The sequence below is a fragment of the Panthera tigris genome, chromosome B4 (assembly GCF_018350195.1).
Source record: "Panthera tigris isolate Pti1 chromosome B4, P.tigris_Pti1_mat1.1, whole genome shotgun sequence".
NCBI classification, from domain to species: domain Eukaryota; kingdom Metazoa; phylum Chordata; class Mammalia; order Carnivora; family Felidae; genus Panthera; species Panthera tigris.
In genome coordinates this window covers 17837931-17854844 of record NC_056666.1, presented here as the reverse complement: position 1 = coordinate 17854844, position 16914 = coordinate 17837931, and the positions used below count along the sequence as shown (strand labels likewise).

The window sequence follows — 16914 nt, the reverse complement described above, 5'->3', positions numbered from 1 at the left end:
TTTTTGCCTTTCAGTATATGCCTTGAGATATTTTCTTAATAGCTGGACATGATATATTGGGTAAAAGAAACTGCTTTAAATAGCCCTTTAATGTGGGGAAAGGGGATATTCTAGGATTCTGTTATTAGTTCTCAGTCTTTCAATGAACCTATACCTCTGGACTATGAAATTCACAAGTGTTTCTCAGATTTTTTTCTCCCCCCTTACATGGAACAGTATAACTAGAAAGGTGTAGCACTGGATATTTCTCTTCCACAAAGTCAGTTAGGCTCTGATAATACCCTGGCCGTTTAGAATTTTATTATCTGAGGGAAGACCTTGTTAGGAACAACAGAGTTCTGTCTAATATATATATACATATATATATATATATATATATATATACACACACACACACACACACATATATATGTATATATGTGTGTGTGTGTATATATGTATATATACATATGTGTGTGTATATATATATGTATATGTATGTATACATTTGTATATATATGTATATGTATGTATATACGTATGTATATATATGTATGTATATATATTTGAGAGAGAGAGTGAAAGACTGTGCATGAGCAGGGGAGAGGAGCAGAGGGAGGGAGAATATTCAGCATGCTCCAAGCTCAGTACAGAGCCTGACATGGGCCTCAATCCCACAAACCATGAGATCATGACCTGAACTGATATCAAGAGTCGGACACTCAACCAACTGAGCCACACCTTATAAGGTATCCCTAGAAGGGGGTTTCCTGAAGATTTTCACTCAGGCTTGTCCACACGGCAACGCCAGAACTTCATCAGCATCATTTCACCTTTTCCTACCCAGGTGCGGGTTCCTTTAGTGGATTCTTCTCCTAAGTGCCAGGTCTGATAATATGTGACTCCCTGTGTTCACTTGCCTCTCTCCGATCTTGGGACAGCAATTTGCTCTGTGTCCTCCCCTCTTTTATGGATTGAATAAGAGTTGTTGATCTTTTGGTCTGTTCAGGCTTTGCCTTGTTAGAAGAGAGCTGTGAGTTCCAATCTCATCATACACCAAGCTAGACTATAGGAATTACACAAACATCTTCCTATAATTTTGCTGGTAAATTATAAAGCTAATAATGTTAAGTGAAGATGTTGTAAAACTGAGCATTCTGCTACTAAGAGTTTGTATCTTATAAAATTATATTCAGGATACTTTTCATGTTCTTTATTTTTAAATATATATGCATGATGCAGCATACAGCCCATGAGTGATTCATTTGATCATATGTAATAAAATGAACTATTTAGAATTCTTTGATAATAGTAATTCTTTATTAAGTTCTCCCTGAATATTAAACTGAAAATGAAAATCTTGAAAACCATAATTATAGGTGAGATGGTACCCAAAACCTAAAAATACTTAAGAAGAACCTAACTTGTAACACATCAATAAGTATTTATATAAAGATTTATCTCTTTAAAAAAAAAGCTTATTTGGGGCGCCTGGTGGCTCAGCCCGTTAAGCATCCAATTTCAGCTCAGGTCATGATCTCAGGGTTTGCAGGTTCGAGCCTGGTGTTGGGCTCTGTGCTGACAACTCAGAGCCTGGAGCCTGCTTCAGATTCTGTGTCTTCCTCTCTCTCTCTCTGCCCCTCCCCTGCTCGTGCTGTCTCTGTCTCTCAGAAATAAATAAACAATAAAAAATAAAATTTTTTTAAAAAGAAAGCTTATTTGAACAAGTACCCAAAAAATCTCCGGAAAGTTAACGTAAATGAGAATAGGAATGATTCTGGCAACAAAGCTCTCAGGGACCTGTGCTCTTAAGTGCACATGCCAAAGGAAAGCAGGTGCACATCCCAGCTGAAGCCACAGCCATTCTGGGACAAAGATTCTACACTATTCTTTTTCTTCTCTTTTTAAATGTTTATTTATTTAGAGAGTGCATGCACACAAGCGGGAGAGGGACAGAGAGAGAAGGAGACAGAAAGTCCCAAGCAGCTTCCGCACTGCCAGCACAGAGCCAGACCCTGGGCTTGATCTCACAGGCCCTGAGATCATAACGTGAGCCAAAATCAAGAGTCAGTCACTTAGCTGACTGAGCCACCCAGGCACCTCCTACACTGTTCTATAACAAAAAACTCTTTAAGAATTTCCAATTATGCTAGGCATCAAAATTATGTCTTTATGGACTTATTCTTACAATTAGCATAGGTCAGAATAAATGAAATACACAAAATACCTTCTATGTTATTTGTACCTAATAAGGTGGAAAATTTTAAAAACACATGGGCTTTATCATTATTTGAATACCATTTTGGAGTGTAAAGACCACTAAGATGAAAGTTAACTTGGGGTACCTGGGTGGCTCAGTCAGTTAAGCATCTGACTTCAACTCAGGTCATGATCTCACACTTCATGAGTTCAAGTCCCACATTGGGCTCTGTGCTGACAGCTCAGAGCCTGGAACCTGCTTTGGATTCTGTGTCTCTCTCTTTGCCCCTCCCCAGCTCACACTCTGTCTCTCTCTCTCTCTCTCTCTCTCTCTCAAAAATAAACATTAAAAAAAATTTTTTTTAAGTTAACTTTATCACAACTTCCAGGAAAAAGAAAAAAAAAACACTTGCCAAACAATGAAAATACCATTTTCAGTTTTTGAGATAATTAAAAATTAACAAAGTTAAAAGGCATCAAGACTAATGTGCTTTTAAAAATAGTTTAACAGCCAGGCTAACACTGATTTGTAATATTTTCAAGGATACAGAATTTTCTGCCATAATTCTGTCACCAAATGAACAAGATGGCATTTACAATCCAATTGCTGATTCAACTTTAAAACTGTATTTGAGGGGCACCTGGGTGGCTCAGTTGGTTGAGCAACTCATGTCATGATCTCAGTTTCGTGGGTTCAAGCCCCCATGTCGGGCTCTGTGCTGACGGTATGGAATGCACTTGGGATTCTCCGTCTCTCCTCACTCTCTGCCCCTCCCCCACTTGTGCTGTCTCTGTCCCTCTCAAAATAAATAAATAAATTTAAAAAAAAAGAAATAAAATAAAGTTACATTTGAAACTTATTTCAGTAATTTACTCTTTCTGAGAATAGACTGTAAACAGCCTGTTAGCTCAGAATACTAAAGTTCTCCTATGTATCTTTTCAGAGATCTGGGAGGTAAAAATATTCAGCATCATGTTTAGAATCTGAATAGTTATCTTAAGCATTATAAAATGAAGTGACTAATTCAGTTGACCTTGTATTGGAAAATTTAGCAGCCCATGAAGACTAGATTGCCATATAGACCAGCATCTAGAAAGGCCACTTGTATAAAAAATGATGTGTGCTGTTGAAAAACAGATCTGTTCTGTTTTTAAAATCATACAAATGCTGCTACATGAATCTCTATCATTTAAATTCTGTATTTCTTTTGAAATTTACTATAGTTTTGAGGATGTGTTTCCTTGGAAAGTTTAATTGTAACCTATCAGTGGGGAAAATACAATAAGCAGGCCTAAGTACTTTGGATTTCACATCACTGTGGCGAGAGGGAATAACTTATAATTTCATATTCCACAATTTCCCATGGATGCCAAGTGAGGAAAGCAGCAAACAGTCTTCCGTGAAGATGCCAATTTCTGTCATTTCACGGAGCAATTAATGCCAGTGCCAGGCAGGTGTGCCATCAAGAAGAAAATGACCACCTTTGTCTACAGCTGTATCATCAATCAAACCAGTTTCTACCTTTCTAAATGCTATCATTTTTCCATCTATCACTATCTTCAGGAGCATGAAATATCGGTTTCATTAAAAAAAATTCTTAATTTTCGAAGACCATAACCTAATTCTTTTTAAGACCCAACTAGCGAATTCCTAAAATTAAGTTCTCACCATTCTATTCAATCATTCTTTTAATATAAATTTATTGAGCATATGCTATAAGTAAAGCACATTTAGGAAGATAAAAACACTGACTGGAAGGGGGGCTACCGTGCACTGACCATGTGTGTCGGGTGCTAAGCATTCTCCTTATTTGTGTTATTTTATTTAAGTCCCACAAAATCTGAATATAATAGTCGTTATTCTTCTTTTGCTTGATGAGAAAGCTGAAGTTCAGAGTATGATCCTAGGCAAAGTATCACACTGTAAGTAGCAGGGCTATGAGTTGAATAATGACAATGATGGAACCCTGTACTACTACTCCCCTTTATACTGTGGTATGCAGCACTCCAGGGTGAAGGCTTTACCAAAAAAAAAAAATTGACAACTACTACAGGATAAGAGAATGTGTCTATGAGGAAATTCTTGAAGGGATCTCTTTGTCTATAGGTAGGCAGCCATGAAAATATGGCGGTTATCCACTTTGGCTTCATTTTTCTTGAGATAGCATGGCATAGTTTATCAATTCTTTGTTCATCTAAATATGAATGTCTTTGGGCACCTGGGTGGCTCTGTCAGTTAAACATCTGGCTTTGGCTCAGGTCATAATCTCATGATTCAGTTTGTGAGTTTCAGCCCCACGTCAGGCTCTGCGCTGACAGCACAGAGCCTGCTTTGGGTTCTCTGTCTCGCTCTTTCTCTGCCCCTCCCCTTCTCTCTCTCTCTCTCTCTCTCTCTCTCTCTCTCTCTCTCTCTCAAAATAAATAAATAAACATTTAAATATGAATGTCCTGCGGATGCCAATTTGCCATCCAAAGGAAGAAGTTTCTGCAGTCAAATGAGTATGATGAATCCTATAAATTATATCCCTCTTTGGGAGATTCAAAAACACACTAGTATATTATTAACACACTAAGTCTAAGAATTCCCACAGTATGGAAACTATTTCTTTATATAAAAAAAATATTTTTAACTTATCTAAGGAGGCTATGTACTTTTTTTTCTTTTTTTTTTTTTTTTTACTTATTTGTTTAATAGAACCAAGAATATCATGTCGATTGCTACCGTGGTGATACACAGGACAAGTTTTACAAATACTATTATTAAAAGAAAAAAGAAAAAAAGCATAATTTGAGAAATTAGTTTCCAGTTCTAAATGGGTAACTTCTTGGCCGTGTGACCTTAGGGAATGCATTCGTTTCTTAGCACTCGCATAATAAAGTACAACAAAAAGGGCAGCTTTAAACAACCAAGATTTATTCCCTCAAAGTTGCTAAGGTTAGAAGTCTGATATCAATGTGTCTACAGTACCATGATCTCCCTGATGGCCCTTCCTTGTCTCTTTGCATTTCTTGCTTACCAGCAATCTGAGCATCCCTTGGCTTGGTTTGTACATACATCCCTCCAATCACATGTAATTCTTCCCTGTGTGTTCCCACACCATCTTCCCCCATCTTCCCTCTGGGTGCCTATAAGTCAGGGCTTGTTTTAATCTAGCATGAACTCCTTTTAATTCAGTACATCTGCAAAGACCCTGCTTCCAACTAAGGTCACGTTCACAGGTCTTTGGTGGACATGAATTTGGGGGAGCCACTATACAGGGCTGGAATGTTTACATTGTTTTATGTTATTCTCTTGGGCTTTTGAGATATATAATCATATCTTTAGAAAATTATTACGATTTAGTGTTACTATATTTTATTTTACGCCTTACATACTGACTAGAACCAGAACAAGAATATTAAATAATAACATCAATAGTAAGTACTCTTGATATAACCTTGATTTGAATGAAAATACTTCCATTCATTCCTCCACATTCATATCAGTTATGATATTTTCACTACTTCCTTTAAATAGGGTAAGACCCTCACCTCAAAGAGTATGATATAATGATTCTGTTGCTGAATTTGGTTTGCTAGCATTTTAAGTTCTTCTACATTTATATTCACATGCAGTTTGAACTATAGTTTTCTTACTTTTCTAATTTTTGGAGGCTTCATTATCAGTGATATATTAGCTTCATAAAATAAATTTAGTCATTTTATATGGTTAGAATAGCTTCTTTGGCCATTATCAGGTCATTAAAATGTGATAGAACTCAGTAGTATCTATCTCGAGAGACAAAACTGAAGGACGTTTGTTGATAACTTTATTTGATAGTTAATAGTCTGTTGAGGTTTTCTGCTTCATTAGTTAATTTTGGTCATTTTTCTCATAGAAAATTAACTATTTCATCGACATCTTCAAACTTTCACAGAGTTATTGGTCTCTACATGGTTATTAATTCCCCTTTAACAAGACTACATTATTTAAATGTTTTCCTCCTTTTTAAAACTAAACTTTGGTGTTTTAACATCTGTCTACTTTAAAAAACAACATACTTCTCTATTTATGATTTGAATTTTTTGTCTTCCAAACTAGTACTTCTTTCTCCTGAGTTTCTTTTTTTCTCTTTTTTCTCAGTTTCTTAATATTATTTCATTTCTTATAAGTTTTTATTTTTAAATAAACTCATATTTAAAGAAACATTGTAAGGGTAGCACAGTATCAGAAACCCTATTGATATTTAAATAATAGAAAGGAAAAACCATCATGAATAATACATTTATTCTAAAAAATCAACAACTTGGAAGAAATGAGAAAAATACCTGTAAAAACACCTTAAAACTGAAACAAATCTAAATGACACTCTATTAACAAAATTGAACTCAAAGTAAAACTTTTTCCACAAACCCAACTTTCATTTCAGATGACTTGATGGGTAAAATCTACCAAACATTTAACAATGAAATGGTACCAACTGACACAAACTCTCAGGACATAAGGAAAAGAGAACTCTTCTCAACTCTCTTAAGAAGCCAGTATAATACCAATACCAAAACCAGACAATCAACTACTAGAACAGAAATTTAGAGACTAATATCCCCCACAAACATAGGTGCAAAATCTTTAACAATACATTTTATCAAGAAATGTGTTTGACTTACTGCTCAAAAATTAAATAATGTAATTCATCACTTTAACACAAAAGGAAAAAATATCATATGATGTCTTCATCTAGATGCGGGAAAGGCACTGATAAAATTCAAGACTTCTTAATGCAAAACTTGATGTAAACAAGCTATAGAAGGGAGCTCCCTCAAACTGAAAAAAGTGACCTGTGAAAAACATACAGGTCATGTCATATTTAAATGTGAAATATTGAATAATTTCACCCTAAGACTGGAAATAGGGTAAGGCAGTCCAAAAGCACCCCTTTTATTCAACAACTGTCCTGAAAGTTCTAGTAGCAGGTGTCCAAAGTAAACACCAAGAATACTGGGACATATCAATATCCTAACTCCTGATATGATGTACTGAGAAGGACCCATGATTATATCTGTGGTATTCGTGTTAACACAGTGAATATTTTTCATAGTTATAAGATTGACAGAGATTATGATTGTGATATGACTATACTTGTGAATATTTCTATTTTTATGTTAATTCTTTCGTATTTTATTTTATACATTTTGAAACTCTATGATACATGCACATTTCTGACATAACTTGATAATTACTTTGTGATAATACAATTTTCCTTTTACTATTTGTAATTTTTCAAAACTCGTATATCAATTTGGATAATCTGTACATATTATACTCACTATTTGTAACAGAACAATTCTATTTATTATTTATTTATTTATTTATATATTTAATTCATTTTATTTGTTCTCATAATAATTCTCTGAGAGAGAGTGGGGAAGGGATGGGCAGAGAGAGGAGAGAGAGAATCCCAAGCAGGCTCTGCACTGCCAGCACAGAGCCCAATGCAGGATTCAATCCCATGAACAATGAGATTCTGACCTGAGCCAAAATCAAGTCAGATGCTTACTGACTGAGCCACCCAGGCACCCCAGAACCATTTCAAATATAAATTCAGTGATAGTTTGAAAGTAAAAGGTTAGAAAAATATTTATCAAATAGTTGTATCATGCTTTTTTAACCAATCAGAAATGTTTACACTTTAATTGGTATGATTAGAGTAGTTGCATTTGATATAATTAATGTTATAGAAAGATTTATCTTTCATTTTATATTTTTATATTTAAAAACATTTTCGCATTTGTTTTTTATTATTCTATTTCTCCTGTGTTTTTAATTTTAATTCTTCATTCTCCATTTTAATTCTTCTATTTGGTTTTTATCTGTATCTCTTTACATTTTAGTGTTGGTCGAGTGATTGCATGTGCATACTTTACCATCACTATCTAGAGTTCATACTGTTCTTCATACAAAATTTAAAAACCTTGGTACATTTTAATTCCTCTCACTTCCTGTTCCTTGAGCAATTTTTGTCATATTTATCTGTACTTGAATATAAAAGCTACAAAATATGTATGTTTTATTTAGAAAAGTCACATACCTCTTAAAGAAGTTAGGAAAAGAGAAAATGTGGTCTTGTATATTCACTCACATAATTATTATTTATATTTTTCTTCATTCCTTTCTGAAGATTCAAGTTTCAATCTGAAACTTTTAGCCATAAACACGTCCTTTAACATCTTTTACAATGAATGCTGATATCTCTTGCTGTTCATTTATTTAAAAATGTCTTTAAAAAAAGTCTTCACTATGCCTTCATTATTGAAGGGTATTTTCTGTAGATACAAAACTCTATGTTGGTACGTCCTTTCCTCTTCCCCCATTTGAGTATTTAAATTCATTCTTCCAATATAATTAGGCCTTTTTGTTGTTGTTGTTTTTCTGATGAGAAGCTTTCAATCATAGGATTGTTAGATTATATATGAATTATTTTTCTGGTGTCTTCCAAGATATTCTCTTCATTTAAAATAAATTTTTATCAGTGAATTAGGAGGTACCAAGATGTACCAATTTTCATTTATGCTGTCTTGATCATCCTAATCACTTTAAGGTGATGTTTTCCACAAATTTGGAAAGATTTTGATAATTATTTGTTCAAATATTTTGCTGCCTCATTTTTCCTCATTCCCTTGTGTTGTTTCATGTACATGTACATAAGAATATATGATGGAGTTGTGTAGATCACTAAGGCATTGATCAGTTTATTTTCTTTTTTTCTCTTCTTAATTAGATAACTTCTAATTAGATCTGTCTTCAAGTTCAATGATCTTTCTTCTGTTGTCTATGTATTACTAAGTCCATCCAGCAAATTTTATTTTAGATAATGCATTTTTTAACCCTAGAAGTTCCCTTTGTTTATTTTAGTATTCTTCCTTTTTCCTTTACCTCCTCCTCTTCCTTCTTCCTCACCCTCTTTTTCTTCTCCTCGTTCTTCATTTTCATTTCTCCACTGAGGTCCTCCAAATCTGTTTGTTCATTACAGCTATATTCTTATTTAAATCTTCAAAGACATTTGTAATACCTGCTTTAAATCCCTTGTTTATTAAATCTAAGTTTTCCATTATCTTAGGTTCAATTTCTATTGACTATTTTTGTTCTCTCAAATGTATGTTAATTTTCCTGTTTCTTGACATGTGTAATTTTTTTTCTTTTTACTTATACGCTGAAATTGTAGATGGCACATTATAGCAAATTTGAATTATGTCATGCTCCTTAGAAATGTGTTATATTTTTTACAAACAGTTAATTTTTGACAGATCCTTTTCATCTAATCAGGCTTATTTTTTGGTTAGGTATATTAAAATTTTCCACTTAATCCTACATTATGTTCTGTATTCTTTAAGAAAGTTTAATGAACTATACAAAAACACAGGCAATAACTAAACAAGATTTGGAGAACAATGCATGAAAAAAATGAGGTGTTCAACGGAGAAAGAACAGCCATCTCACACACACACAAATTCTATAGTTGAAAAATACAATAACTGAATTGAACAATTCAATTTAGAGTTTCAAATATATTCAACCATTCAGAAGAAAGAATCAGCCACCTGGAGAATAAGACAGTAGAAATTATTCAGTCAAAAGAGAAGAAAAAAATGAAAAAGAGTGACGGAAGTCTATGGAAATATGGAACACATTGAAAAGAAACAGTATGTACATTATGGGAATTCCAGAAAAAGAAGATAAAGAAAAAAAACCAGAACATATATTTAAAGCATTAATGGCTGAAAACTTCCCAGGCCTGGGAGAGAAATTATCATCCAGATTCATAACACCCAAAGGACTGTGAATACATTGGACCTTAATAGGGCAAGACTGAGACACAGTTTAATTATAATTGTCAGAAGTCAAACACAAAGAAAAAATTTTAAGAGCAGTAAGAGAATACAGAAAAGCTATAAACAAGGGAATCTACATAAGACTTTGGTGTATTTCTCAACACAAACTATTCAGGCTAGGAGAGAATGGGATAACATATGTTAACATTTTGGAAAAAAATATAATAATAACTGTCAACAAATAATTCTATACCCAGCAAATCTGTCCTTCAGAAATGAAGGAGGGACAAAGATTTTCCCAAACAAACAAAATGTGATGGAGTATATTGCCACCAGACCTGCTTTACAAGAAATGTTAAAGGGAGTTGAGTGGAAGTAAAAGAAAGCTAATTAATAACAAAACACAAAACATAAAAGGTGAATTTCACTGGTAATGTTAACTATGTAATTATAGTTAGATTATGCAATATGCTAATAATGATGCATAATTCATTTACAATTCTAGTTTAGAAGTTTAAAAAATATAATGAAATCATGATAACTACCATAATATGTTATTCCTTTCATAATATTTTTAAAACATGTAAATTATGACATAAATTATTTGAAAATGTAAGGGGAGGGGGCACCTGTGTGGCTCAGCTGGCTGAGCATTCAACTCTTGATTTTGGCTCAAGGCATGATCTCATAGTTGGTGGGCTGAGCCCTGCATTGGGTTCTGCCCTGGATTCCCTCTCTCCCTCTCTCTCTCTGCCCATCCCCTGCTTGTTCTCTCTAGCTCTCTCAAAAATAAAGAAACATTTTTTAAAAATTTTGGGGGGAATCAAAAGTGTAAAATTTACTAATTATATAAAAGTTAAGTTGTTTTCAGTTTAAAATAAGGTGCTAAAATTTAAGAAATTTTATGTAAGCCCTATGGTAACCACAAACAAAATTCTGTGGTAAAAACACAAGAGAAAATGAAAAGTTGTTAAAGCATATTGACATCAAAAGATATCAAAACAGGAGCGACTGGGTGGCTCAGTCGGCTAAGCATCCGACTTCAACTCAGGTCATGATGTCACTGTTCAGGAGTTCAAGCCTCATACTGAGCTCTCTGCTGTCAGCAAAAAGCCTGCTTCAGATCCTCTGTCTCCCTCTATCTGCCCCTCCCCCCACTCCCTCTTCCTTTCCTACTGTCTCAAAAGTAAACATTTCAATAAAATAAAATAAAATAAGAAGATATATGTTAGCTGAAACTGTTGTGGTATCATTTCACAATATATGTAAATAAAACCATCATACTGTACACACTACACTTATAAAAATGATGTAAGTCAATTATTTCTTAATATAACTGGAATAAATTGATTGATGATAGAATGAAGATATGGGAAGGCATATAACCATTCAACTAGATTGTCTGTTTACACTGATTATATGAGTTTGGATAGGCTCAATGATTGGTAGAAACTTTGATAATGGAATTTTAATATCAATAAGTGGCAATTCCTACTTTTCAGTTTAAATGTAAATGGATGAGATAGGTATCATCCAGAATGACTGCAGGTGGGGAATAGATCTAAAACCACTGCATGTTAACAGTAATTTCCAATCCCATATTTCTATCACTTTCTGAAAATGACACTTGGTGATTGCCAATTACCCACTTATTATTAAATCTAATAGAGATTTTTCAGTACTTATTTGATGTTTGCTTCTTTGGTAATGTTACCCACTTTTTCCTTTCAGAATTATAACTTTCCTTGTCTTCTATGACACCAGGATCTGGGTTTTTTTTCTTTCCTTTTCCTTCTAGTTACTTCCTTTCTCTCTCTTATAAGATTCTTCCTCATAAATATTGGTAAATTCAGGGTTTGATCCTATGCAATTTCTTCTCTTCACATTGTACATACCCTCCTTATGTGATATTATCCATTCGATTATGTTAATTACTGCCATATATTGATGGTTCCCAATTTTATGTCTGCTGCAGAAATGCCTTCCCAAGCTTAAGATCTATTTAGCCATCTGTTTATTGGACAGATCTCCATTTGGAAGACCCACACATATCTCAAACTAGACAAATCAAAAAGTGAAATAATGACCTTTAAAAACACCTCATTCTCTTGTTTCATTAAGAAGAGTAAATGAAACTTCCAGTTACTCACTTATCCAACCCAGAAATCCTCCACAGTTAACAATCACATTTATAGATTTTTCTCTTCTAAACATGTATTCACTTCTTTCCATCTTCATTGAATGTACCCTGAAACTATTATCTCTTTAATGGAATACTAATAGAGTTTCCTGACTAATCCCATGCATTCATAATTACTGTCAACTACACTGCTGTCAGAGTGATTTTTCTAAACACTAAATTTTATTATATTATTTCCCTATTTAATATCCTAAAATGACTTTCTGTTACTCTAAGTTAAAACACAAATTTCTTAACGTGGACTACCAGATTCCCCTCCTTGTCTCTCTGAACTCATTTCTAGCCATTTCCCCCTCTTAATCTAAATGCTTCAGATGCTAAGATTTCTATTCCACAAACTCACCAGGTGGTCTCTCTTTCCTTTGAGTCTTTCCTACTATCTTTGTAATTCTTACTATTTGGAATCTTCCTTATTTGTTATTTATTCATGCAACTTCCTACTCATTGTTCTTAGCCATGATCAACATAAGACTAACTAAAAGAATAAAAACTAAACTCCTAAAATTCCTAGGCTGTATGAATCTGTTACAGTAGATGAAAAAAGGGGGATACTGAATATTTTTGTGATGGTCTAATTCTAATTAGAGTACTGTGGTATTTTCTGAATACATAATTCTCATGTTTAAGGGAAAATTTGAGAATTGAAACCATACATTAAGAGGAAGGCCAGAGAGTAGAGCTCTAAAATCATGCATATATGATGTTATTAAAGAATTCAAGAATATTTATACAGACACTATGACTACAAACATGAGAAAGAAGAATAAGAAAAGATGTGCGGAATCAATGGTATCTGTTGCCAATTCTTCAAGTTTTATCATAGAGAATTACAAGTAATAAGAAAGATTATCATTAAAAACCCATACTGTGCAAATATGGAAATACTGATTCAATATTAGGAAAAACATTATGACAAGGGTTTCCTTTAGATGAAAAGAGGTAGTGTACTATTTCGTATGAAAGCGCTTAAGCAGGAATTAGGTGAATCTCCCTACCCACCTACTTTGTCTGCCAGGTTGGGGAAGTTATAGAAACGATTCCTTTATTTGTTGGTAATTCATTTATCACTAGCAGTAGCAATTTAAATGTTGGGGCTGATCCACCAACAAACATGTCCTAGTGGATTTCTCTCACATTTTAATAGAGTGTGATATGTGGTAGGATGGAGATATAGGACTAACTGTAATTGAGAAAAATGAGTCCTTAGCAGAAGTCTTTGTGTTAGATCCTATTCCAAAGAGGTTGGACTAACTTCTTTTACCCTCTCAAATTCTAAGATTCTTTGTTTTTATAATTCAACTACTTGAACTTTGAATCATATTTTGACAAATTACTTATGTTGTATTTATAAAAGGGTTAGTAGCTATGTCTCCTCTTTAATTAATTGGCATTTTCAATTAAAAAAAATGATTAGCAAAGCAAAGAGAAAGAAGACATAAGTCACTTATAGTAGGAATGAAACAGGATATATCAAACCTTGTGGGTATCAAAAAGATAACACAACAATGATATAAACAACTCTACATGCACACTTGACAACTGACATGAAATGGACCCGTGCTTTGCAAAGCACAGTCTTAGCCAATACAAAATAATTTGCACAAATTCATAACTATAAAGGAAACTGAACTCATAATTTAAAAATCCCTGAAAAAGAAATCTCTAGGCTCAGATGAATCACTGGACATTTCTACCAAATCTTCAAGGTACAAAGACCAGAAAGGAAGACTTCCAACAGTCCCAATTTTCAGATGATATGTCTACAGAGGAAATCTAAAGAATGTATTGTAAAACTCTGAAAGCTAATAAATGAGTCAGCAAGGTTGCAGGATACAAGTTCAATATATAAAATTAGTTGTATTTTTATGTACCAACAATGAGCCCATAGAAACCAAAATTAAAAATGTAATAGCCTTTGGGCACCTGGGGGGCTCAGTCCATCAAGCCTGCTTTGGATCCTCTGTCTCCTCTCTCTCTCTCTGCCTCTCCCTGGCTCTCACTCCTACGCACACTCACACTCTCTCTCTCTCTCTCAAAAATAAATAAAAAACAAAAAATGTGATAGCACTTATAATCCTTCAAAAAATGAAATATTTAGGTGTATATTTTATAAAGAGGACAAGGATAAGTCACCCCAAGTTGGGCCACTCTGGCAGGAAAATTATTTTGCATTAAAAGCAAAAACCCAGCAGATTCAGGGAACGCTCTTTACCTCTTGCCCCTCAATTGCCTGCTTGTACTATGAAGACAGCTATAAACAGAGATTCCTCCTTCCCTAAGAAACTCACCTACATAATAGGGCAACCTTTGCTTTCCAAACATCTTCTCCCACTTTCCTGCTAATGTTCTTTCTCACCTTTGCAACCTCAAACCTCTATCCGTCTCCTTAGCTCACCGAAGCATCATGTTGCCTCTCTGTTTTTGGAATTTCCATGTCTGTGTTGATTGTACACACACAACAAAAATTTTCTCCTGTTAATCTGCCTCATGTCAATTTGATTCTTGGTCCAGCAGAAGAACCTTGAAAGGCAGAGGAAATTCTTACTCCTCAACAGTATCTATGGGACTTTTAAGATGAAAACTACCAAACACTGATGAAAGAAAGAAAAAGAAATCTAAACAATGAAGGGACATACATACATACTGTGCTCAAGGACTGCAAGACTCAACATATAAAGTATGTAACTATCCCCAAGTTGATATATGTGCTTCATGAAATTTTTATGAAGCTAAACAAAATTTTATTTGTACAGAACAGGATTTTTCTAAAATTTTTATGAAAAGTCAAAGGAACTAGAATAACATTATTTTGAAAAAGAGGAATATTAGGAGGAATCACTCTACCCAATTTCAAAATTATATAGCTAGCTTTAGTTAACAAGACTGTAGTAATGATGGAGGAATAGATGCCTGGATCAGTAAAACCGAATAGAGAACCCAGACATAGCTTTACACAAGTACAGCCAATACTTGGCCAAAGTACAGAAACACTAAAATGAAGGGAGAACAGTCTTATCATTCATGACACAGGAATTAGATAGTCATAGGGGGGAAATATCTTGACCTAAACCTCACACCTTAAATAAAAATTTAAAACATAAGTCATAAATTTAAATATAAAATATAATGCTATATGACTTTTAGAACAAAATACAGAAAAAAATTAGACATTTCAGACTTTGTGTTTTCAGATACATTATCAAAATCATGATCTCTAAAAGGAAAGATCTAAGGGTTATACCAAAATAAAAATAAACATTTGCTCTTTTCCTATTAAGACTATGAAAAGACAATTTAAAACCTGGGGGAAAGATTTGCCACTCACTTATCTGTCAAAGGACTTATATCTATATTTACAAAACCTTCAAAACTCAACAATTTAAAAAAGTTAAATTAGAAAACAGGCAAAAGACATGAGGAAACATTTCACCAAAGATGATCTATAGATGGCAAAGAAACATACAAGTATACATTCAACATCACTAGCTGTCACAAAAGTGCATATTAAAACCACGATTAGGTATTATTACTCCACACCAGAAAGCCAGCAAAAATAAAAATAGTAAAGATACTAAATACTCACAAAGAACCATATAAACTGCATCTCTCATGCATTGTTGGTGGTAATGTAAAATAACACAGCTGCTCTGAAAAATAGTACATCCATGCCACGAGACATGACTCAGGACCAAAAAAAAAAATAATAATAAAATAAAAAATGACTCATACATACAATTTTGACTGATCACAAGAGGTTATGCTGAATGAAAAAAAAGTTTCAAAAGGGCACCTACTGTATGGCTCCATTTACATAACCTTCTCAAAATGACAAACCATAAAAATGGGTAACAAAGTAGTAGTTTCCTAAGGCTGGAGATGGGAGAAGTAAGTATAACTATGAGCGAGTAGCTCAAGGAAGATCTTTAAGAAGATGGAGTATCTTTTTTTAATGAATATGGGATATCTTGATTGTGGTAATGCTTACATGAATTTACACATGTAATAAATTTCCATAGAATTTACACACACATATGAAACCAATGTCAGTTTCCCAGTTTTAATATTATAGTAGCATTAAGGGAAATGCAAGAAGGGTACACAAGATTTCTCACTACTATCTTTGTAACTTCCTATGAGTTTATAATTACTTCAAAATTCAAAGTTAAAAAAAACATCATTTTCCAATTTTCATTGGATGACATCACTAGGAATTTAACTTCCTTTGTATTTCCGTATTCTATCAAGTAATAATAATAAATTCTCTAAGAAAAATTTTCCAGACTGTTTCACAAAACAAATGTTCAGTACAGAAAATATTTGTTCCCATACAAAAAGGGTTTGGGGGACAATTTAGAAAATTTTATTGATAGTACCAACCTTTTGAGAATTTGCAATGCACAAATTGATTGAACAATGCTCCTAACACAGAAATTGTTTCTGATAACTACTTGATTTCAAAATATAAAAAATACTACCCTAACACGTCTCTTAAAACACTGGGATAGTGAGAGCAGGAACCAGTATCGATAATTTTGGAAAGACTGTAAGGGTTAAATTGTAGTGTAGGGCTAACGCTTAGCTTGAAAAATAACAGCTTTGTGTTGATACTGAAGGTTAAGAGATAACAGCCTTGCTTTACTCTTATAAATTAGGCTTCACCAATTAAGGAAACAAAAGTTCAAAGAAAACAGCATCAGAGGCAGGGTCAAGGAGATCCACTGGTTGCA

General features: G+C 33.7%; 1 protein-coding gene across 1 annotated transcript in view; it reads right to left on the bottom strand.

The window, feature by feature from the left end:
• Positions 1-16914, bottom strand: part of MALRD1 (MAM and LDL receptor class A domain containing 1) — a 778752-nt gene that overhangs the window by 418742 nt on the left and 343096 nt on the right. The gene's annotated exons all lie outside the window — the stretch shown is intronic.